General features: G+C 48.3%; 1 protein-coding gene across 1 annotated transcript in view; it reads left to right on the top strand.

Annotated features, from left to right (window-relative positions):
- The window catches only part of Zhx2 (zinc fingers and homeoboxes 2), a 142,012-nt gene that overhangs the window by 51,244 nt on the left and 67,084 nt on the right, over positions 1 to 23,684 (top strand). The window contains exon 2 of the mRNA XM_021184022.2: positions 16,601 to 16,674. The gene's annotated coding sequence lies outside the window, so the exon portion shown is untranslated. The remainder of the gene's footprint in view (positions 1 to 16,600; positions 16,675 to 23,684) is intronic.

Here is a 23,684-nt window from a genome sequence, read left to right on the forward strand (position 1 = left end):
ATGTAAGCATTGAGCCCGCACGTGGGCACTTGTTGCCTCGGGGAAGAGTGCGCCCCATTCTCTGGCTTCTCTGGAGCATGCGGGTCACTGGCCTGCTCCTGGCACGCAATTAATGCCTTCGGTGAGGCTCTCAAGCCCAGCCCCCTTTCACCCTGTCTGTGAGGATTCCTTCCATCGGCTTTGAGAAGCCCTGTGTTCCTTCTGTCGCCAGGGAGTAATTAATAACCCCTCTCAGAATGCTGGGCCTGGAACCAAAACCAAACAAAAGCCCCGATGTCTTCCTACCTTCTAATGTTACGGCCTTTGGGTAACTTTTTTCTTGTGCCAGTCTTAAGGGATCTTTCCACTGCTGATGCTTGAAAGTGGATTTTTTTTTTTTGATATTGTACTTAGGCCTCAAATAACCTTTGCCTTGTGATGGCTTCTGTCTAGATGGAACCCAGTAAAATTTACAGTAATGTCAACACCGATCACAAGGGTTCAGAGTTCCATTCCACCCAAAGGCCCTACTGAATCATGTGACTTGATCTTAACAGCATCTCAGGGGGGGTGGGGGGAAAATGAGTGTCACCTGAAGTCAGAGGCTGTGGTAGACAAGAGCATGTAGGTTTATGCTTTTAAAATCCAACAGCGGAGTAAATTAGAATTGTGCCACACAGGGCACAGGAGCAGGGCCGAGGATGTGAATTTAGATGCTGCGGCCAGTGTGGGTAGTTTCTTGAGAAGAGCTGAAGGCAGAGCAAGGCCGCAAGCCATACCTAGTAGCCTGGTCCATTCCAAGCTATTCACACTCCACAGCATTCTCAGATGCCTCTTGCAAATGAAATCTGTGGTTCAAAAGGATGCTGGATAGGATAGGGTTAGGTCCTTCTGTGCCCCGCTTCACCTTAAAATGAACACCCTCTTCCCTTGTGTATCTGCCTGCCCCAAAGATGGACTTGCAGCCTGTGATCTTTCTGAGTCTACTCTAGACTACCTGCCTGGGGTTTCAGACATCCCCTGCATCCACTATGCTCACCGATATTCTTTGAGGTGAGCTTCCGGCCCCATTTTATGCTTTCTTTTCTGAGCCCACACCCTTCCTTACCTTATGCAAGTGGGTTTCTGCAGTTCAGAGCCAGACCATGGAGGCAAGTGCATGGTGTTCAACGCCAGGTTGCTCTCAGACAGGAGTCTTGGCTCCTCTGTTGGTTGTTAGGGTCAGAGGCCTTGTCTAGAGCTCCTCTTTCTCTGTGGCCATGTGTTTGGCTCAGGACATATTACACATCTGACTTCTGAAAAAGAATGAAAAGAACTTTGTACCCACCCGGCAAATGGCCCCTATGCTTGTCCTCAGAGGAGCCGTGTTCTATTCTAAAGGTGGACCAGTCCTCAGAACGTTTGCACACCTCCATTCCTGACACTATTCACTCTGGTACCAGCCACCCTCTGCCCTCGGAAGGTGACCCTGCTTGTCACATCTAAGGACAAAAGTGGGATTGTCCCCACTAGTAGCTATGTGTGTGGGGGGGGAGATGGATGTCAAAACACTGAACAAATTATTCAGCTCTTGTTGTTTCTCTTTGCCTCCTAACTCCAACTTTGTTCCCTGAAGACAGCTTTGAGGGCTTAGCTTCACATGGTCACCTCACTGAGGGACCTATGAACGCTCTGCCACAGGCAACCCTTTGAGACAAGGCTTCTCTGTGAGCATGCTTCAAATTTGTCCTCTGCACGTTTTGAGGAACAAATAACTCAGTGAAAGCTCAGGATGTGGTGGTCACAGTGTGGCCTTGAGAAGCAGTGTGTGTGTATGTGTGTGTGTGTGTGTGTGTCTTTGTGTGTGTGTGTCTTTGTGTGTATGTGTGTGTGCACATACACATGTGTGTGTTTGTGTGTGTGTGTGCATATATGTATGTGTTTGGTGTGTGTGTATGTATGTGTGTGTGCATATGTGTATGTGTGTGTGTGTGTGTGTGTGTACACAGGCCCATGAGAGTGCCTGCCTGCATGCGCTCACTTCTGTGTCCCTGTGGGATAGAAGCGACAGAAGCAGTCTGTTGAGCTAGCCCCACCTTGCAGAGATAATTCCCTTTATGAAACAGCCTCTGGAGGAAGCCACTCCCCTTCAGCTGTCCCTGGAAAAGGTGGCCATGATCAATCCCTTCTTCCTGTGCTGCTGCTGGCCTTCCCCCATGGGTCTGCGAATTCCTTCCAGTTCAGCGGCTCCTTCCACTGAACCGAATTTAATTATTTTATTCTTTATAACTGGAACACAGCCCCCATCCCATATTCTTACCGTCAACCCCAAATTAACTAAGTTGTCCTCATTAAGGATCTGCGGACATGGCTGTGTGTGGGAAGACATTCAGGTCTCATTCTCAGGCCCTGTTTGTCTTCAGTCTCACTGCTCATCTCTTAAAATAATGGAGATTTGACAGAGGCTGGGTAAGCAAGGCCTGTTTTCCCTAGTCCTGGAGTGCACTAGCTCTTTATCAACCTGAGCCATCCTTCTCCCAGCTATCTCTGTGGGCTTCTGCCCCCGGAATTCAGTTCTGTTGGGCTTCGTGATTTGATTAATAGGTAGTCATTGGTCGTTAAGAGAAACGGCCTCCCAAGGCCTCACCACTCTCTGGGTCTCTGTGGATGGAGAGACGTTTTCTTCAGTGGTATAGACACTGGTAAGGTGCTTGTGTTCATGTGGGTAACCCCTCACCCAAGCTTCTGTGAGCAACTCTATGTGTGTGTGTGTGTGTGTAATTAGTATAGGCTAATAAAAATAAGTAATAGAAAATGCCTCCCTCAAAGCAGCCCTTCTTGGTCACTAGAGGGTCAGAGCTACTGAACCGCTCATGAATCTCTTCCAAGTAGCCATCATAACTGACATTTGATACTTATTTGCTTGTTGAGTTATCTGCTGTTTTATCTGCATCTCTAAGACTCTACCAAGGGAAGGAGTTTGTGTTGATAGCTTTGGAGCCCCTGGCACGTATTGGAATCGCAGTAAATATTTCATAGCTACAGAAATTATTAAGGGCCAGGCTCTGGCTTTGCACGAATTACCTCATATTTCCCAATACTCCGATGATGTCGGTGCCATGAGGTCCTCATCTATCAAAAGCTCAGAGAGCAAATAAATCTCCTCTGATGACCAACTAGTAAGGGTTAGCTGCAGCTTCTGGACCAACTAGTATTGGTCCAGAACCTGCTCTAACCCATTGACTGCCAGGAGGTAGAAACAAAGGCATGTGTGTGAGAGATCTGAAGATGGAGACGCGCCCACAGGCAAGTTCCAGGTCGAGGGTAGCTGTGTCCAGGGCTCTAAGCAAACCTCCTTCGCTCATTCCTGTCCCCTTCCTGCTTAGATTCTAAAACGTTGGGAATAATGATCTGCATTGCCTTCCCGGGCAGTGCAGTGTGAGGGGGTCAGAGTCGTCAGGGAGGCAGCACTTCATAGCTCAGTCACCAGCAGACTATAGTGGTCCAGGCTGCTCCAAATGTGGCAGTGAGCTGCATGTATGTATCCCTTATCCCCAGCACAGACCCGTCCATCTGTGTGCCTACAATGGCATATTGGTTGAAACCAAATATTTCAACATCAGGTGACACAAAGAGCTCTGGACTGCACTGTCATGATTTCTCCTCCATCCTATCACTAAAACACCTGTGGCAGCAGATAATGGTAATTCTCATTTCCTAAATCTTAGCTGGCATGTTCCCAGCGTTCTTTACTTATAGTTTCCCCGAGATCCTCCTGGGGAAAATGAACCCAAGTTACTACTACGCACAGAGATGTCCAGTAACTTTGCCAAGCCACACAGCTGTAATCTGATGCAGCTAGACGGAGAAGGTAGGCTTTTCTTCTGAGGACGAATCATAACCGGCTCTTATTGTGACTCTCAGCTTTATAAATTTGGGGGAATGTTCTTGATCACACTTCCCAGCCCGAAACGCCTATGCTCTTTGAGACTGAGAATGCGGTGGGTGTTTTGAGTCATTGGTGTGAATGAAGGAACGGAGACCAGGCTGAGCCAGGCACAGCTGGGGATACTAGGTGGATAGGTCTGAATCGCAGCTCCCTTTTATCAAGTGCTTGCTTGGGTCTTGCTGTGCTACAGATTTCTACTTCCCTTCTATCTGTAGCTTGTAGAGCCCCGTGCCTGCTTCCCGCCACCTCCCATCCCCAAACACTGCTCTGTGTAGAAAAAGGAAACCCAGAGTTTCTTGACCAGAGCCTCACATCTGTCCTTCGTTCATTCACAGAGCCCTGTGTACACTACTAGGGTTGTTAGCACTTTATAGACAAGGAAACAGAGACCGGGCTTAGAAATGGTGGTCTGAAGGTTACACCTCTCCCTACCCACTATGACTCTCCCTAGACCCAGGGCTTTTTCTATGTCACTGGAATAATCCCAGCCTTCCGTTCTCCTCACCTCCTCCCACTTTTGCCACACCTCCATGGAGTTAAAGACACTATGACAATAGCTGGACTTCTCTAAGTGAGTTCATGTACCAGGAATTGTGCTGAGGATTCCTTCCCAACCCCCATTGATTTCCTGCCGATCCTTGCTATACTCCTTTGGGGTACACAGCATTCGGGTGCCCATTTTATGCAGCCCCAAACCCTCCTTTATACAAAATCACACAGCTAAGAAGTAGCAAGACCAGCCACTGGGACGCCTGGTCCTATAGAAGAATGTCTAGATTCCTTGGTGTGGCATTCATACACCACGTGCCCACTGCTTGTGCTATGCTCCCACTTGGTGTGCTGGCTCCTCTCCTTCCCCACCCTCTGTCAACCTTGCTGCGCCTGCTCAGTCACATCCTCCCTCTGGCCCTGCTCTCTGGAACTACTGGCTCACAATGCTCTGCTGACACTTGGCTCCACTCATCTTCCATGTACCGGGCAAGCCTCACCCTCTCCACACAGTCTCCTCTACCCAACTTCTCCCTTCTCATGCTGCCCAGGACACCCTCTGCAGCTGTCAAAGAGTGCCACAAGCACCTGAACACATTTCATACAGCTGAGAGATCTAGGACAACGTGGGAGGAAGGCAGCTAGAGGCAAAATGACAAAGAACGTGGCCCTTCCTAAGGGCCTTCTGATTCCTTTCTGCTTGGTTTGTTTGTTTGTTTGTTTGTTTGTTTGTTTGTTTGTTTGTTTGTTTTTGAGGCAGGGTTTCTCTGTGTAGCCCTGGCTGTCCTGGGACTCACTCTGTAGACCAGGCTGGCCTGGAAATCACAGAGATCCATCTGCCTCTGCCTCCTGAGTCCTGGGATTGAAGGAGTGCACCACAACCACCTGGCCCGTTTTGCCTCATAGCGCCAGACCAACAAAACACGTTTGCTTTGTTGAAATGTGAACCATGAATGACTAGTCTGAGACTCCTGGGGGCTCCCTGGGGCCTCACGCCTTGTCAGTGCTTAGATGGGGGAGGAGGGAAGCTCTTCACTAGCAATTTGGCATCATAGAAATTAGCTTTTATGTCATTGGGTCTATGAGGAATGTCTTAACAATTCAAAGCATGGGCTATCCTATGAGATAAATTCAAGTTTAATGGGCAACTCAGCCTCATATTTCCCAAAAGATCACAGGGAGCTAGTGGGTTTCAGAGTTTTCAGAGCCTTGCATCGAGTTGGAGAGAATAATACTATTCACAGAGGGTCTGTGGGCTTAGCCAGGTTAGTGCACACTCATGGTGCCAGGCAAACCAGGAGCCTTCACCAAATGTGCCAAGCTGGATCTCTAGGGGATTCTGGAAATCCGGTGGTGATAATATACAGCATCTTTCTTCTTCTTCCTTATTGCCCCTCCTCCTCCTTTTTAGTGAACATGCAAAGCAATAAGCTTCAATAAGGCATCTTCCTACATATGTCCTTAAGTTTTGCTCTTGCTTGCCCACTCATGCACTCTCCCAGTCCTTGCTCCATTTTTTTTAGTCCACTTCTTCCCCGTAATGAGCTCCCACTCTGATTTCATGTCATATATATTCTGTTATCCTTCTCTTGATCCTCATTCTCTTCAGATGTGTTACTTCCCTCATAATCTCTACTTTATTCTCTCTCTCTCTCTCTCTCTCTCTCTCTCTCTCTCTCTCTCTCACACACACACACACACACACACACACACACACACACACTCATGCATACATCTATATACATTTAAATCTAGATTTCCCCAAATAAGAGGAAGCATACAATATTTACTTTTCTTGACCTGGCTTATTTTATTTAGCATGATGACCTTTAGCACAGATTATTTCCCTGAACAATGATATAATTGCATTCTTTGTAACTGGGTGAAATCCCATTCTGTACACATACCACATATTCATTATCCAAGATGTGGGCATCTAGACTGGTTCCAAATTTGAACTGTCAGTAGTGTAGACCCAAAAGCCAATGTGTAATTATGACTTATACATTTTGGGTGGGGAGTATATTCAGGAATGGTACAGCTGGATCATACAGTAGTTGTTTTTAGCTTTCTGAGGAGGTACCATGCTAATTTTCTTAGTGGCTCCACCAGTTTATGTTCTCATCAGCAGAATGTAAGGGCTCTGTGTTCCCAACACCGTCACCAAGATACATTGCTTTTTTATAGGCATAGCCATTCTGACTTTGGTGAGATAGAATTTCAAAGCAGTTTGCATCTTCTTGATGGTTAAGGAGGTTGTGTGTTTGGTTTTTGTTTTCTCCAGGATTTATTAGCCATTTGTACTTCTTCTTTTGAGAACTGCCTATTCAGATCAATAGCCCACTTGCTGACTGCATGATTGGATTGTTCTTAGTATTTAATTTTTGGAGATAGAAATGCCCTAGATGGACCTTAGGTATTAATGCCCTGTTGGATATTTGGTTGGTAAAGACTTTCTCCCATTCTACATCGTCTCTTCCCTGTTCTGGTGGCTTCCTTTCCAGAGCTGCCGTCCTCGGGCACCTATTGTTACTCGAGTGACAGACAGCAGCAAGCCACTGTTTAGGCAATAAACAAATCATTGGTTTGAGAATATGCTATATGATATAGGAAAATTAAATAGAGAGTAAGACAAGGGTCTAGGGGAGGACGTTAGAAGGAGATTAGGAAAGTCTTTCTGAGAGAGGACTTTGCCCAGAAGTTAACAGTAATACAGCCCCAGGCACAGAATTCTAGGTAAGGGACAGAAGCCTAAGGACCTGGGAGTGGGTACACTTGGCATCGAGCCCTGTTATTCATGGTGTTTGCTGTGATTAGCACAAATGACCTCCTCCTCTGAGTCTGCCACCCTCAGGGACAGGACTGCTGCACAGCTCTCCTGTCTATACCAGGACTGAGATGCAAATCATGGCTGAATGATATTTCAAAATGGAGCAGCTGAACAAGGGCTGGAGAGAACTTGGGAGGGTGATGGAGCAGAAATGATGATCAAGGAAGGGGAAGGAGGAGAAGAGAGTGGCTAACCCTCCAGGGGAGGGAACTTCTGAGGGAGAATCTGGTATCTGAGGGACACTGGAATCTTAGGACAACTCAGGCAAGGAGGTCCAAGTGCCATTTGAATGACATCAGTGTTGGCTGACAGTGTAGGCAGCCTCCATTGTCACCGCAGGGTGGGCAGGTTGTCAGTTCAAGAAAATGTTCTCCCCACTCAAGATGTACGGCCTTGGGCAGAAATCCAGTGTGTGAGTCACTACCAGATGCACGTCTTGTCAGGGAAAGCTGTGGCCACAGAGAAACTAGTCACGGGTTCCCAGAAACTTCCTGAGGATGGGGCGAGGGTCCCCGTGAAGGAGATGTGCAGGGAATGGGAGGTCCCAGGCTGGTGACCTGATCTGGTACTGTCAGGATCCATCACTAAGACCCCGAGGTACAGAGAGCTGTATCACTGGAGCATCTGAGGCTCGGCTGCCTCTTCTCCTCTTCTCATGTCACGGCCATAGCCTCCTGAACCTTTCAGAAGTCCACAGAGTGCATGAGGAGGGAGTGAGAGAAAAGGAGTACCCTGGCCCTCAGACCAACTGGGTTCAATTCCAAGAACTTCCCCCAAATGGAGTGCAGCTCTACAGGGGTGACAAGATGGGAGCTCTCCAAGGTTCCACCCAGCGGGGACAAGGAAGACCTCCCTTCCTGTCCCCCCTTGTAGGTGGTGGGAACTGAAACCTAGGCACATGGACTTTGTCAGAACCAATCAGATGCACACACACACACACACACACACACACACACACACAGGGCTGGAGCTCCCACCCTGACCAGGTCTGCACGTCTCCACTTCATTCGGATAGCCTCCTGCCTCTCTTCCACCTCTAGTCCTGAGGTGTGCTCTTCCCCACTCCTCTCTGCCTACAAGTCTCTCCTGCCAGACATGGAGGTTCAGTGACCACAGGAATGACCTTTCCACCTAGGGAGAGTGGCTTCTAACTCAGGACCAAGATGGGATTCCCCAGAGGCAGTGCCATTAGGAAGCAAGACCTCCTGTTTGAATCCTGTGCATCCTTTAATCCAGAATAAATGGCAACCCTACCACCCAGCCCATGTGGTCATCCTAGCCAGAGTTTCCACCTTGGCAGTCCCTCCCATGCCACGTCATGGTACCACCGTGGGTGTCTTCCCTCCTTTATTTATGCATAGATTCTTACTTCTCTATGTAATTTTAAGCCCATTGAAAGCAACAACCAAGCTGCAAAGCTACACACACACACACACACACACACACACACACACACACACACACACATACCAGCCTCCTCTTCGACACCTGATGCAGTGTTTGTACTTGAAGTGTTAGAGAGGTATTTATGGAGTAAATCTTTCTTCTGTGCAGAAGGATTCTGCCCTTTTAGAAGAAATGGTGGCATATGTAAGAGCGTCTGTGAGTCTTAGCTCCACCCCTTGTACACTGTGGGACCTGAGTGAATTATTAACACTTAGATGCCTCAGTGTCCTCATTTGTAAATTAGGGATAATCATAGCACCTGCCTGCGCGGCTGCGATGACTTAATGAGTCACGCAGGGGAAGTGCCTCCTTCCGCGGCCAGCATATGCTTGACAACATCTGTGAAGGTGCTCAGTCTGGGGTGGTCCATGATATAGAATTGTATTTCAGTTTTAAAAATATATATACTATATCACCTTGACGCTGAAGTTTGACATTGGTTTGCTGCCAAATCTTTTCCAGCCCCTGCATTCGATTCCCTACAGTTACTGTGTGTATGTACTTTCCTATGTGCAGTGTGACCCCAGTTATTCTTGGCCAGAGCAAAGCCAGGGAAGCGGTGGTGGGGCAGAGGAAAGCCTGAGTCTCTCATCAGTTCTGGGCTAGGCACCACATCAAGCACTCTTTTCTCAATTCCTGTGGCTGGATAGATGTGGATGGGGTTAAGGAGACAGCAAGTCTCCAGCCTTGAGTCAGCATTTTGTGCTCAGGTGCATGTTCACACACTCACTTTTTCTTTTTTAAGAAAAATGAGTTTAGTGAGTATTATTTATGAGTGCAAAGTGAAAACTTCTGGCAATTTTATTTCGACCCTGAAGACAAATGATATTTAAGATATTTAATAAAGGGCTGGAAACAAAGCCCAGCCGGGGAAGCCCACAGGTAGTTGCTTTCTCTTATCTCTACCCACTCAGTCACTCATAGGACAATAGAATGTCTGTGGGTTTACCTGATACCCTCTGGAAATCCAGATTTTTGTTAAATGCAGTCGAAACTAGGGGATGCTCAGGAGAAGGGAAACAGACTCAGCAGTAGTCAGTACAGTGAGTTCACGCAGTAGCTAGCATGATGTGAGGGGCAGAACAATTATAATCACAAACCTAATTATAAAACTACTTAATCTCCATCCTATTCAGCTTTATAGTTGACTCTGTGTGTGTGTGTGTGTGTGTGTGTGTGTGTGTGTGTGTGTGTGTGTGTGTATCTTGTCTCCAGCCACAAAACTCTTGAATAAAAGACACCATCTGTCAGTCTGTAGGCAGGGACATAACATCTCAGTGGACCAAAGGCATTAGGGTCCACAGCCAGGAGAGAGACGGGTAAGCCCACACTGAGGTGACACCTGCAAGTCCTAACCTGTCATGACATCCTTTGAGTCCTGTATCCCAGCCTCCTCCATTGTCCGTGTTTGACTTTTCTTTCTTGGAGATTATGGAAAAATTCCCAGTTGATGCTGTCTCTGGTGGAGCTGTTTATTTAAAGAAAGAAACCACTGCCAGCCCTGGGAGCTTGGGTTTCCAGCTCACCTTTGTGTCTCACGCAAAGATTCAAGATTCGCATGGCTTCCCAACCTCGAAGCAGTGCTGAGAGCTGTAATCAGAGGTGTTTTCACCACTCCCCCATCCCCATCGCCACACACACCTGACAACAGCCACAGTGAGCCAGGATTCCCTGGGCCAGACAAAGGAGGCTTAAGCAAGAAGAATTCTTCTCTACATAAATCAGACAGCACTGTGGTTGCTCTATCTGAAGATTTCAGAATTCTAGGCAAAGCTTTCAAATTATGGAGTACCCAGATACAGAGGAGGCAGAATTCTGTTCAACAGACACTTGTGACTAACCCTGAGTCTGGACCAGATACAGAATCCAGGTCATTGATGGTCTTTCGTCTCTCCCAGGTGAAGATTCAACTCACTGAAAGGCTTTCAAGGCCCAGAGAACTCCCATCCTCCTTTGCTGCCCTCTCCACCACAGCCACTCTGATTACCTTCATGTCTCTCCCACCGTAGGCACCCTCCTTTACACAACCTTCCCCTTCTCTATTCCCCCACACACACCCCTATGTCTCTTGGGAGTCACCTCAATCTGTGCTGGCCTCATGCGCCCTCCTTGCAAGTTTGGCCCCATTGAACTGTGCTAGGATTAGCACAATAACGGCTTTGATGTCTTTGTCCCGGTTCTGGTAAAGCCAGGGTTCACCTTATCCACAGCTTGGCCTGTAATCTGTGCCCCTGTAAGGAGGTGGAGAAACAAGAAAGGAGCAGCCTGGGACAAAACAGTTGTAGCCCTCCCCGGCGCTCAGGACATCCCTGTGCTGGACAACGAGGAAGAAGTGCCTTCTCCCTCTTTCATTGTGGGCACGCGTGCATGCATGTTCATGGTTTTGCAGGTACACCTATGTATGTGTGCATACATGTGCATGCCCATGTCTGTGGAGGCCAAGAGTCAACCTCTAGTATAAGCAGTCCAGCACTGTCCACCTATTTTTAAGATGGGGACTCTTATTGGGACTTGGGTCCTCACAGGTTAAGCTAATGAACCCCAAGAATCTTCCTGTCTCCATCTCTCCAACGCTAAGATTACAAGCATGGGTACCACTATGAGTGGCTTTCCCTCCTTTTCTCAGGCATAGATACACACACACACACACATATATGGATGATGTGTACACATGTTCCATGTATGTAGGTGCACTGTATGCATGGGTATAAGTGTGTGTCTATATGTGGAGAGCTGAGCTAGTTATTCAGGAAGCTTTCTACCTAATTCATAGAGGCAGGGTCTATTGGTCAAATCCAGAGCTGCATTTGTTACCACTTAACCCAGGGACGCTGTCTCCACCTTCTAAAGCTGTAATCCCAGATAAGTCATGTGCAGTCAGCATCCGCTTGGGTTCTGGGGATCTGATGCTGCTGACCGAGGTGGGATATCACCTGGAACAGGTGATTATCACATTACCAGGCCAGGGAGTGATAATCAAGCTGAGGCTCCGCAGAAGCAGTGTGTGGCCTTCTGTCTCCTTCAGTTTCTGCCCCCTCTCCTGGTCGTAGTCTATGTTGGGTCCAGCCAGAGCCCAGGGCTCCCTCTTCTGTGCCATGGTTCTCCATATGATGCTTTGACCTTAGGGTACAACGACATGTTGTGAGTGGTTTCTTACTGTCCAGTACATGTTTGCTGAATGAACATGGAATGATCTATATTAGAGGGAGACATCCTAGTAGAGGGTGTCTCTCAGTTGCAAACCTTTAATGTAGCCCCCGTCTTTTTATTTTCTTCTTCTTCTTCAAGATGTACAGATCATGTAATACCTTTGGGAATTTTTTAAATTTTATTTCATGTACATTGCTGTTTTACCTGCATGTATATGTATGAGAAGGTGTCAGATCCTTTGGAACTGGAGCTGCAGACAGTTGTGAACCGCCATGTGGGTGTTGGGAATTGAACCCAGGTTCTCGGAAGAGCAGCCAGTGCTCTTAACATCTGAGCTATCTCTCCAGCCCTAGCTTTTAAAGTGCCAAGCAGTGTAACAAGATTAGACCAGGCCCAGAGGCAAAACAGTGACCCATATAAGGAAATTCTGTCTGCATATTTTTTCTCAGTAACATTTTGCTTCATAGGGCCAATGTGGCAGGGGTTGTAGGCCAGGCAGAGAGGAGATGTGCATATTTGGAGATCTAAGGATGCTACAGAGCCTTTCATTCATTCATAGTCTCCTTTTGAGCTCTGCCATTCATACACAGAGCTGTAGGCTCCACTGGGCATATACTAAGGCAGTCCCTACCATTGCTATCCAGCATCCCTCCTACCTAGGAGGAGGAGGCAGGCTATGTGCATAGCCCCCCAAGGTGCACAGAAAGAAGGAATAACTGGAGTCAAAGAAGGGGCCATGCAAGAGCAGCAGTACTAAGCTTGACCCAGTGCCTTCCATCTCCATGCATCACACCATTTATCATGCTTGTCAAAACTAACGGTTAGCTGGAAAAGTGGTTCTCAACCTGTGGGTCACGACCCCTTTGGCAAACCTCTACATTCAAAACATACTTACATCAGGATTCATAACGGCATTCAAGTTAGAGCTATGAAGTAGTAACAGAAATAATTTTAGGGTGTGGGGGATCACCACAACATGAGGAAACTGTATTAAAGAGTCCCAGCATTAAGAAGGTTGAGACCCACTGCTCTAGGGGGCTGGAGAAAAGCTGTGTTCATGAATAAACCAAAGCACAGAACCAATTCTGTGAGCCTGGTCTCTGGGTCTGAGAGTCTCTGCTGGTGGGACCCCAGCCAAATCATTGTGCTACTCTGTGCTCGGGTGGCTGCCTACTCGCCTGTGAATAACAATCGGAACTGTCACAAATAAGAGGGACAGCGGCATCACTTACCCAGTTCTACTCTACCTCCATCAGACAACAGGGTGAGGTGCTAGTAATTAGGGTAGGAAGGAGGGCGGAATGTTTGAGAGAGTGGCCTGCCCCAGCCCAGCCATGGGGCTGCCCAGAGCATAGGAGCTGGAACTGGCAGACATCAGCGAGACAGGACACATGGATGGAATTCTCATCAATTTTCAAAAGGTGGATGTTGACGGGAGGCAGATAGAAGACTGGGGCTATGGAAGGTGTCCGAGCAGGCCCAGGCTTCAGAAGGATGGAGCTGAGGTGGACAGCTTTGTCCAGCCTTTGTAAGGGGCTCAGGAAATCCTTCTGAAACTACATGCAACCACAGCTGAGTCAAGGAGGTGTGGGGGCATGCCGTGTGGTGTGCTGTGGTCACCTTTCAAGGGCACTTGGCACCCCACTGCTGGTGCTTGAAAGGGTAGGACATTTGTGTGAACCAAGGAAGCGTCTGCATTATCTTGGCATGTGCCTTAGTCAGGGTTTCTATTGCTGCAACAAAACACAATGATCAAAAAACAAGTTGGGGAGGAAAGAGTTTGAATAAACTCTTCCACTTCCACATTGCTGTTCAGTCCCAAAGGAGGTCAGGACAGGAACTCAAACGCAGGAACCTGAAGGCAGGAGTTAATGCAGAGGCCATAGAGGGGTGCTGTTTACTGACTTACATCTCATGGCTTACTCAGCCTGCTTTCTTATAGAATCTAGGACCACCATCCCAGGGATGGCACCACCCACTATGGGCTGGGCCCTCCCCCGTTGATTACTAGTTGAGAAAATGCCTTTCTGCTGGATCTTATGGAGGTATTTCTTCAACTGAGGCTCCTTCCTCTCTGATGACTGCAGCTCGCTTGTGTCAAGCAACCAGTCAGTATATCATGACTCTCTGTCTTAGAGGAGGATTTTAATACCCAGATAGGGTCCTGAAACCAATCCTTCATGGGAGGTGAGCCTAACTTTGAATCAAGGATGCCAATGGGCTACTTGAGATTGAGAAAAAAACAGCCATGGACCCTATGTGGGTTGTGGACTATCTCTGTCTTTGTCCATGAGTCCCACAAAAACCCACCTTATAATGTGAGTTTGGAATCAAAATATGGAGAAGGATGTCACAAATCAAGAGCATTGAAAGGGGATGGAGCCTGGAGAGATGGCTCAGAGGTTAAGAGCACTGACTGCTCTTCCAGAGGTCCTGAGTTCAACTCCCAGCAACCACATGGTGGCTCACAACCATGTGTAATGAGATCAGATGCCCTCTTCTGGTGTGTCTGAAAACAACTACATTGTATCTGTATACATAAATAAATAATTCTTTAGAACAAACAGACAAACCTCCCTGGGGCATCCCTTTCCTCATTCTTTTGCCCACAGAACCCTATGAAAGAGGGAGAGAAGGATTGTAAGAACCAGAGGGCTTGAGGACACCGTAAGACCATGTCCCACGGAATCAACTAAGCAGGGCTCACAGGGACTCACAGAGACTGAAGTTGATGATCATGGAGCCTGCGTGGGTCTGACCTAGGTCCTCTGCAAACATGCTGCAGCTGTTTAGCTTGGAGTTTTGGAGGAACTTCTAACAGTGGGAGTGGGGTTGTCTCTGACTCGTTTGCCTGCTCATGGGTCCCTTTCCTCCTACTGAGTTGCCTCGTTCAGCCTGGATAGGAGGGTTTGTGCCTAGTCTTATTGTAACTTGCTATGCTTTGTTTGAGTGCTATCCCTGGGAAGCCTGCTCTTTCTTAAAAGGAACTTGAGGAGCAGGGGATGGGGAGGAGTAGGAAGGTATGGGGGGGGACTGAGAGGAGTGGGGGGTGGAGTAGAGGCTACAGTGGGGAGGTACTGTGTGAGAAGAGAATAAATAAACTATGTGTGACATCCCTTCCCCCATCATGGCTAGCTTGGGGCCTCTGGTCATATACCTGGACTTGGAAACAGAGAGTAGTAACTCTCACCTGCCTGAAATAGCACTTCCTAAGGGTCACTCACTCACTGCCTGGTCTCCTTGGGGAAGGGGAGGGCCCTTCTCCCAGATAGGTCATTCTATGGGCAGGAATGAGAGATCTGAATTCTTTGGAATCAGAATCAATTAGACACTGGGACTCTATGCAGAAGCTTGTGTCCCCCCCCCCCCCCCGGAATGGTCCAAGACCTGGGGATTTTAACGTAACAGAGAAGGGGATGCTCGCCTCTGGCCTGAGCTCATCATTCCCCACTGCAGCAGACTGCTCTTCCCCAGGCCGCTCTTACTAAGCATGGCCTGCCTGGCCCTTCCTTTTACTCCGCCCACAAATAGTGTGGTAGAAAGGAATGCAGTTTCCAGAAGCCAATGGAAATGGTTTGAATCTACTCTCCCCCTCACCAGCTCTTTAGCGGAGGCAGCTAACTGTGGCTTCCCTAGCTCATTTCCTCACCCGGCAATGGTCAGAGATTTCCTCCCATGACTGAGAGAATAATAAAGCCCATCATACAGCCCACAAGTCACCTATGCCTCTTGTTAAAATGCAACCTCCGAATCCACAGCCCGGAGCCTGCCTTCCCAGCTAGGCTCTCTCTGGAGGTGTGAGTTTGTGAGTTTGCGCTTTGCTATTCAAAGGAACACGTCTGCACAGCAAGAATCCTGCTCAGGTGTGTCAAGAACAAGTGTGGGGAGCGTGGTAAAGACTCAATAAACACTAACTCCAGCCCTGATGATTCTCTTTACCGGGGTCAAAAGGTTTCCCCCGTGAGAACACAGAAAGTTCACTTGGGAGTTCATAAGGAAACAAGAAGGGAAAAAAAGACAGGTTTTGAGGATCATGGCCCTGGGGAGCAAGGGGAGGGAGTCCCACAAGCTGTAAGCAGCCCCATGTGTCCTTACAAGGTACCCCCACTGACTGCCTGCAGAGCTCTAGGGCCTAGACCTCAACTCACCATGCTATGGCACAGAAGCAGAGGCCACACATGTGCACACACACACACACACACACACACACACACGCCCTGTTCTGCCGACTACAGCTCTCCAGAGGAATTTTCAAAGCACACAGGGTGTGTTTGGCAGGAGTCTCTCCACAGGCCTTGGGGCCTTTTGCTTTAAGGACTGCATTATCTTTTCTGCTTGAAGCCTGGACACTGAGCGTCCCCCTTTGCTGGTATCCTAAAGAAACCCTGCACAACCTGCTGCTGGTGAGAGGCAAGGATGCTCTGAGGAGACACTGAGTGAGGTTAGACAAGCCCAAACCCCTTTCCACACCCAAGCCATCTGCCTTTGCTTTCACACGCCTAAAAATTCTTTTTTGCTACAAACTGCTGACTCATCCAGAGTTGGGGTCCCCTCCCCCCACTTTTTTTTTTGTTCCTCTTCTTTCTCTGGCTCAGAATTGCCACAAAGCCTGGAGGTTGTGAAGTTGCTTTGATGAGTGCCTGGGTCCTTACAGGGGTTCATTTTTCCCTTCCCGCCTCCATCCTAGTTTCCCAAGGGCTTGGTCCTGCTTGGAAACAGAGCTGGATACCTGGTTTGCTCTGGCCTGCTTCTCACACAGAGTCTCTTCTTCTTTGCAGGTCTCCATGCACTGGCTGCTCTGGGAATCCGGCTGCAAGATCCCCAGGATGTAAGGAACTCACAGCAGACACTGGTAAGTGGTACAGCGGTGGGCTGTGCTTGCACCTGGCCCAGGTTGATGTCAGGGAAAGGATAGGAGCTGCATGGGAAAGCCAACCTGGTAACTCGGTTTCCATCCACCGGGCACCTGGACATGGCACAGAGCCAAGCTTCCAGGTGTAAACCTCCCAGAATGTGCTGGCTTCCTGCCAGGGCTTCCCTAGACTCCGCCATGAGCCTGCAGGTGGCTGGCTCTCCCCTCTCTGCACAGATGACAGCAACTCAGACTTCCAGGCCGGTGACATATTTTTAGAGTTATGTTCAGAAAGAGGAAAAAAAAGTCTTAGAACACAGTGTATAGCGCCTGGCTTAGCCAGTAGGCAAAGCCACCCTAAAGTACTAGCCCTGATAAGAGCTGGGGGCCCGGGAGGGGGGGGGCATTGTTGATGACTTGGACTAAGCAAAACTCCCTGACAAGAGATATGCACAAATGCAGTGAAAAAGTTGGGTCAATAGGGAGTTCCCTGTCAGTGACAGAATTCAAGGAGAGGCTGGACAAATGTCATGGAAAATACTGAAGAGGGAAGCTTTGATAAAGCAGTGTTTTCCCCTCTTCTGTGATAATCTAGAACCTTTGAGGGGTGGGATGTATAGGAAGAGGATGGAGGCTGAGGAGAAGACTGGTGGCCACTACAGAGTCTACTGAGTAAGGAAACCTTGCATCTTTCCTGTGCCCCAGTGCCACCAGCTGATGCCAGACAGCTCACACGCACATCTGCAATCCTAAACACCTGCTGTACATGATAGATGAAGAGTATGCAAAGAGTATGATGGGAGGTTTTTCTGGGGAGTAGCTCAGCAGTGGCCCCTCCCACAGCAGGGCTACCCAAAGAACTTCCTGCTAGTCACACCATCAGAAGATCTGGTCTAAGAGGCTGTCTGCTCAGAATGGAAGAAAAGGCCTAGGGAGCCTTATAAAAAAAGGGGGATGGGGATGGAGTGTCACCCTTCTGCCCAATTCACAGGAGGAATAAGGGAATACATGGGTAAGACCCAAGTAGGTGGATGCCAGAGAATATGAAATGGACTTTACCCAGAAGTTTGGGATCCTTGGCAGGGACAAGACTTATCCCACACATTCAGGTGACCAAACCCCTACCTGCCAGACAGGAGAAGAGCTGGACTCCAGACCCAAATGAGGGCATTAGGCAGGAGTAAGTCCAAGATCAGACTTAGCACAAGTGACTGGTCTCTGTGTCCTCAGGGTAGTGATGCCACTGTTTAAGGACAGAAGGGGAGAGGAAAGAAAGGGAACGCAGAGGAAGTGGGCTGGATGGTGACTCCGAGACATGAATCATGACATCCTTAAAGCTTAGCTGTGAGGATAACTGTGTCCTTGCACACACAGGCCCAGGCACATAGTAGGTGCTGAGTCAATGATGGTGAGATAAAGTGGGGAAGGGGAATACAAGGAGAGAATATTTGTGCAGGACAGGGGTCCTAGAGTACACCACCACATTCAAGTCCTGGCTCTCCACAGGCTTTGTGGCCTTGGGCAAGTTGCTGGCCTCTCTATGCTTCAGTCTCCTCATCTGAGAAATGGGGATAGGGTCATAAGGATTCCGTGATTAGTATAAAACTGTGCCAGGACACAGTAAGGACCTCATCATGAACATCCCTTCATCCAGGGTGTCATGGTGGTGAGAGGTAAAGCTGGGGCTGTAGTCAGAGGCTCTGCTGTAGCTACATGGTGGAACCAGGATGTAGTTACTCGCTCTGAGGTCATTCTCCAATCTGGAGATGCTGTGTATGGTCTACTGAGTGTGCATCTTTCCTGCTGTCTCTTTCCTGTTTCTGACCCTGCTCCGAAGTCAGTTACCAGCTGCTGGCCCCAGGGAACACGGTGTGGCTCAATGTTCAGTTCCTGCCTCCTCCCTCTTGCCATCTAAGAGTCTTGATTGGGTTCATTTTCTCTGCCAGTTAAAGAATTAAGAGGCAAGGAAAAAGATCTTGGGCGCATCAGGTAGCAGCAGAGAAAAGACACAACAGACAGAAGTCAGCCAGTAAAGGCATTAATGGGGCAGGGGCATGAAGCGAAAAAGACTCTGCAGAGGGGGACTCAGAAGCCTCATCCTTGAGGCATGGGGATATTCTAGGTCTCTCTCTCTCTCTCTCTCTCTCTCTCTCTCTCTCTCTCTCTCTCTCTCTCTCTCCTTTCTCTCCCTTCATCCCACTTTTTTGGGTAGAGGAAGGGAAGGAACCATATGTCTCCTTTAGCTTTGTCTCCATTTTTTCTGTATTTCTTCCTAAGGCAGTACAGCAGGGACCAGCCATGTCTCTCATCCCTGTGTATGTGGAATGTGAGCTAAAAATGTGTGCCTGTGTTTATAACTGCAAAACAAAAAACCCAAACTTGACTCTTCTATGGAAACTGTGTATTGGTCCATTTTCAGTTGCTATAACAAAAAAAAAAAATCTGAGTCTGGATAATATATAAAGATAAGAGACTTGTTTGGTGGATGTTAGAAGCATGTGTGGAAGAGACATATGACAAGACAGGAAGCCAGAGACGAGAGAGTCAGGCTTGTTTTCATTATGTTGCCTTAGTCTCCCTAGCACTAATAAAGGCCCTGAGAGAACTACTTTAATCTCCTCCAGGGGTGGCACTCCCAATGACCTAATCACCTTCATTAAACCACGCCTCTTAAAAGCCCTGCACAATCCTGGAGCCCAACCTTCTAGTTCATGACAGTTTGATGGATCCCCTCGTACACCAGACAGTGGTGTATGACCACCATCTGGTCCCTTCCATGGAGAACATACAGACCTCAGAAAACACCTGGGCAGCGGACAGGAACCCCTGGGCTCTTTCAAATATGAGTGCACCTTGAAATAGTCCTTCAGTGGTATCATTGACAACCTCTGTAGCCAGAGCCGCAGTGCCCGTAGCAATAACAGGCCAGTGGAAAATTGGGTGGTTGGGATTTGAGGCTATTATTTGTCATCTCTCACCTGTCCTCAGACACAAAGCCAACACAGCTGTGGTCGGCTGACAAAGGTGGAAGGACAGGTTTGGGAGAGTGAGTCACTCCTCCAAGTACAGGGAGTTAGCTAGGATTTGACCCAGGCAGCCTGCTTCTAAGCTTCTTTACTTTGCCTCTCTGTTGCTGCCACTTGTTCTCCCTGTGAGCAAAAGAAGCAGTGCCCCCACCACCCTGATTTGCCGTCTTGGCTCTTTTCCCCCAACTTTCTGGCAAAACTCCTCCCCACGATAAAATGGCAAATGAAAAGCAGAAGAGCTGTCAGAAACAGCACTAACACAAACAGCTAGAATTTGTTTTCCAGAATTCCTTCATTTGTCCATCCATCCATCCATCCATCCACCCATCCAACAAGCACAACTCAGCCCCAGGACCTCATGACAGCCTTCATCTTTGGCACCAGCAGCTTGCAAAAGTTCCTGGATCCTCCAGAGTCATTGTCACCAGATAGCTCAAAGGGAGGCTCACTTCGTAGTGCAAAGCACTTGATTAATATGCTGCAATTTGGGCAGCACTAGGCTGTTCCGGCACCCCCACCCAACTCTGTTACCATGACGACATTATTTTAACAAACAGCTCTTTAATATTTAATGAAAATTATACTCTGACAGGCGGGCAGAACAACCGCACCACAGAGGGCTTAGAAGGGTCCATGAGGACAACTTTGCACAAAGCCATCCGTCCCCTGATCCCTGTAAGCTGTTTGTCACCAGAAAATGCAGGTGCTCTGGGGCCAGGAGTCACTGTGATGCCAGACATGGGTCATGCATAGCAATTGAAGCTTGTCACATTTTTAAATGCAGGATGTCACAACGGTTCCATGAGGACAGGGTAGCGTGATAGCATTATTAAATACTGCTTTCTACACCGAGCTGCCGAACCCACCCCCACCCCACCCCCCATCCCCCAGCTCATCTGGGGATGCTGAGAGCCTTGTCTGCTTCCTGGGCCTTGAGTCAGGCTGAATTGTAAGACAGCATGTGAAGAGAGAGCCCAGAGTGTGCGTGCCAGGCCGAGAATCAGCCTGTGCCTCCTCGTCAAAGCGCCATCTGTCCAAGCCAGCTGATTCAGTAGCAGAAGGTGCAGAGATTAGGCGATCCAGACCCCTGCCTCAAAGGGGTGTGTCAAGACAGAAAAGACCATCACTACCCTCTGGCCTCCTCCATCATTGAGTTAGTCCTAGTTACACCAGGCACTGTAGTAAGCTCTTGAAGGCAATGAGATCTGCAGTGAGAAAAATGGATGAATAACTAAAGCGGGAAGAACAATACGGCGGTCTCGTAGCTGTATGTTCTCGGGTAAGTTACTTAAATTCGCTACACCTCAGTTTTCTCATCCATAAATTGGGAATATAGCACTATCTTCACAGATAGCTGCCATGGGGTTCAAAACGCAATAAATACATGAGAAGACCTAGGGAAACGTATTTAAAACAGTGAGACATGCCAAGTGTGACATAGATGCTAGTTAGGACTTCCTTGTCCATAGTGCCAAGTTTATCGTTATAGGAGCTAGCATGTACCAAATGCTTACTCTCCTGCATCTCTGAGGCTGATTTGGAGCTGTATGGTCTCATTGAAATTTCACAGATAAGTCTGGGAGACTATATAATCCTCACCGTCCTCACTTTGCCAGGGAGGAAATCAAGGTGCCGTGGAGTTCCAGGATCTCTAGATGAAGTCTTGAAAATCCCTTAGGTAAATGGCCACAGCTACCACGGAAGCCAGGCATGTCCACTGACAGCATGGGACTGAAGCAGGGAAGAGCCTCTGGTGCGGAGGAAGGAGCCTGCAGCAGCAGACTTGAGCTGTATCCAAGGGAGGGAGCGTGGTCTGGCTCCACCGTTGAAGTAGATTCTTGGCACCAGCAGAAAGCTTGTCTTAAACAAATATAACCTGTTTATTTAGAGTGTATATAGGAGTTTTATTAAAATAAATAGATTGGGAGAAGAAAGGGAAAACAAAAGGGAAGGTATAAGACTTATAGTTTTCTATTCCTCCTATTAGGATTTCACTGAGTGTCTGTATGGCAAGCATAGGTGCACGCGTGCGTGTGCGTGTGCGTGTGCGTGTGCGTGTGCGTGTGCGTGTGTGTGTGTGTGTAAAATAACAGCCCCTGCCTGTTGTATCCCAGAGCAAAGAAACAAGCAGAGAAAGGGAAGTTCAAATTGTGCACCAAAATACAGGCAAAGTCATAAAGGAATAGCATGTCCCAATTTTTAAAACCCCTTCTCTGGCTATTTTGGTTATTTATTACCATGGCAGTGCTTTGTATCAAACAACCCCATAAGCCTATGGAGGACAGTAGGACATATTTAGTCAGCTCCCAGGTATGAAGGGTGAAATCAATGGCTTCTCATTCCATGAGATGGCTAACATATTTGATGTCAGTTTAGGGGTTTGAAGACTTGGCTGTCGTGTCTTTGAACATGGATTGTGTGCTGCTTGACCTGGGGTAACCTCAACTAGGATGACAAATGCCAGAGCTGGATAAGTCATTCACCCTGTAGAGGCTTACTATGGCATGACCATGGGAGCGACAGTAGAGTCTACAAAGAGAAGATAACAGGACATATAGAAGCCTTAGTTATCACTAATATCCACCCTCCCAAAGCCAATCACAATGCAGAGCCACGGTGAGAGAGCTCCACTGAGCTGTGCCACAGAGCATGGGGATGAGGAGGCGTCATGACTGAGCTATCACCCAAGCATGGTCACTGGACTTTCAGAGAGAAGAGCCCAAGGTTCAGGACAGTGTGTGGCTTCCAGAGGTCCCACTGTGGTAGGGCTGGAATGTGGACACAAGCTGACTGGCTGGTCCAAAACTGGCATATTTTCCAACTTCTGCTCAGTACGAAGATGCTCAGAAGAGAACTAGAATACAGTTGCTGTTGTCTTTCTGAAGCAAGAGAGCCAGCTGCCCCTAAAGGAGGACAGGGCTTGTGGAATCCGTGCCATAGAAACCACATCACAGCCCCGGAAGTATGCAAACCCATTGCTGTCTGCTGCCTGCTCTTTCGACTGTGGGAATTCAAGCTAGGAGGTCCTGTGTGCCTCCAAGAAGCAACCAAGACGGGGGACATTCCAGTGCACAATTTGAGCTCTATGAACCTGAGTGACTCTGGATGGTAGTTCATCTCCATTGTCAACTTGTAAAATCACCCAAGAGACATAACACAGGGCATGTCTGGAGCAATTCTACTAAAAGGGAAATACCTACCCTGGGTGTGGACAGCACCATGCCTCCATGATCTAGAGTGCCAGACTGAAGAAAAGGGAAAAGGTGAGTGGTTCACCTGCGTTCCTGCCCTTCTACTTGTAGCTGGAAAGCAGACCCAATCAAGAGGGTATCACATTCGTGCTGCATGCTGCCCCACCGTGATGGACACTATCCCCTTGAACATCCACTCAAACTCTGAGCAAAACTCAACCCTTCCTTCTTTGTGTTGCTTCTTGCCATGAATTGGGTCAGCACGCGTTAAATCACTGACATACTCAGAGAGCTGTACCATCCTCTCTCTCAGTCACAACACTTGATGTTGACACCCAGTGGCCAACTTGAGCTAGGTCTTCCAATGCAGGTGTGACATTGCTGACAGGACATTTCTGCCACATGGGCCTGGGTAACAAGAATAAAAGGAGCCAGGCTGAAGTGATCAGCCTCCACTGTTGGCACAGCAGACCTGTCCATGAAGCCCTTTAAGCACGTTGACAATGTGGCCTTTTCTCTTACGGGGAAGAGCATGGCAGAGATGAATTTCTAAATTGTGCAGAGAGGGAAACTGAGACCGTGTAAGTTAGGTTCTGGTAACCTGTCCCTGGAGGAGGCAAAAGTGAAGACGGACACTAACTAATCAGAGTTGAGCAACCTTCTGTAGCAGTAACTATCCATGCCACCTGAGCAACTCAGTCACTTCTCTGTGCCCATTTGCCCCTCCACAGAGCAGGCTGGCATCTCAGAGCGCTCAGTGAGTTCCTGATATCAAGCACTCACAGCATCACTC

Source organism: Mus caroli, chromosome 15 (genome assembly GCF_900094665.2).
Source record: "Mus caroli chromosome 15, CAROLI_EIJ_v1.1, whole genome shotgun sequence".
NCBI lineage: Eukaryota > Metazoa > Chordata > Mammalia > Rodentia > Muridae > Mus > Mus caroli.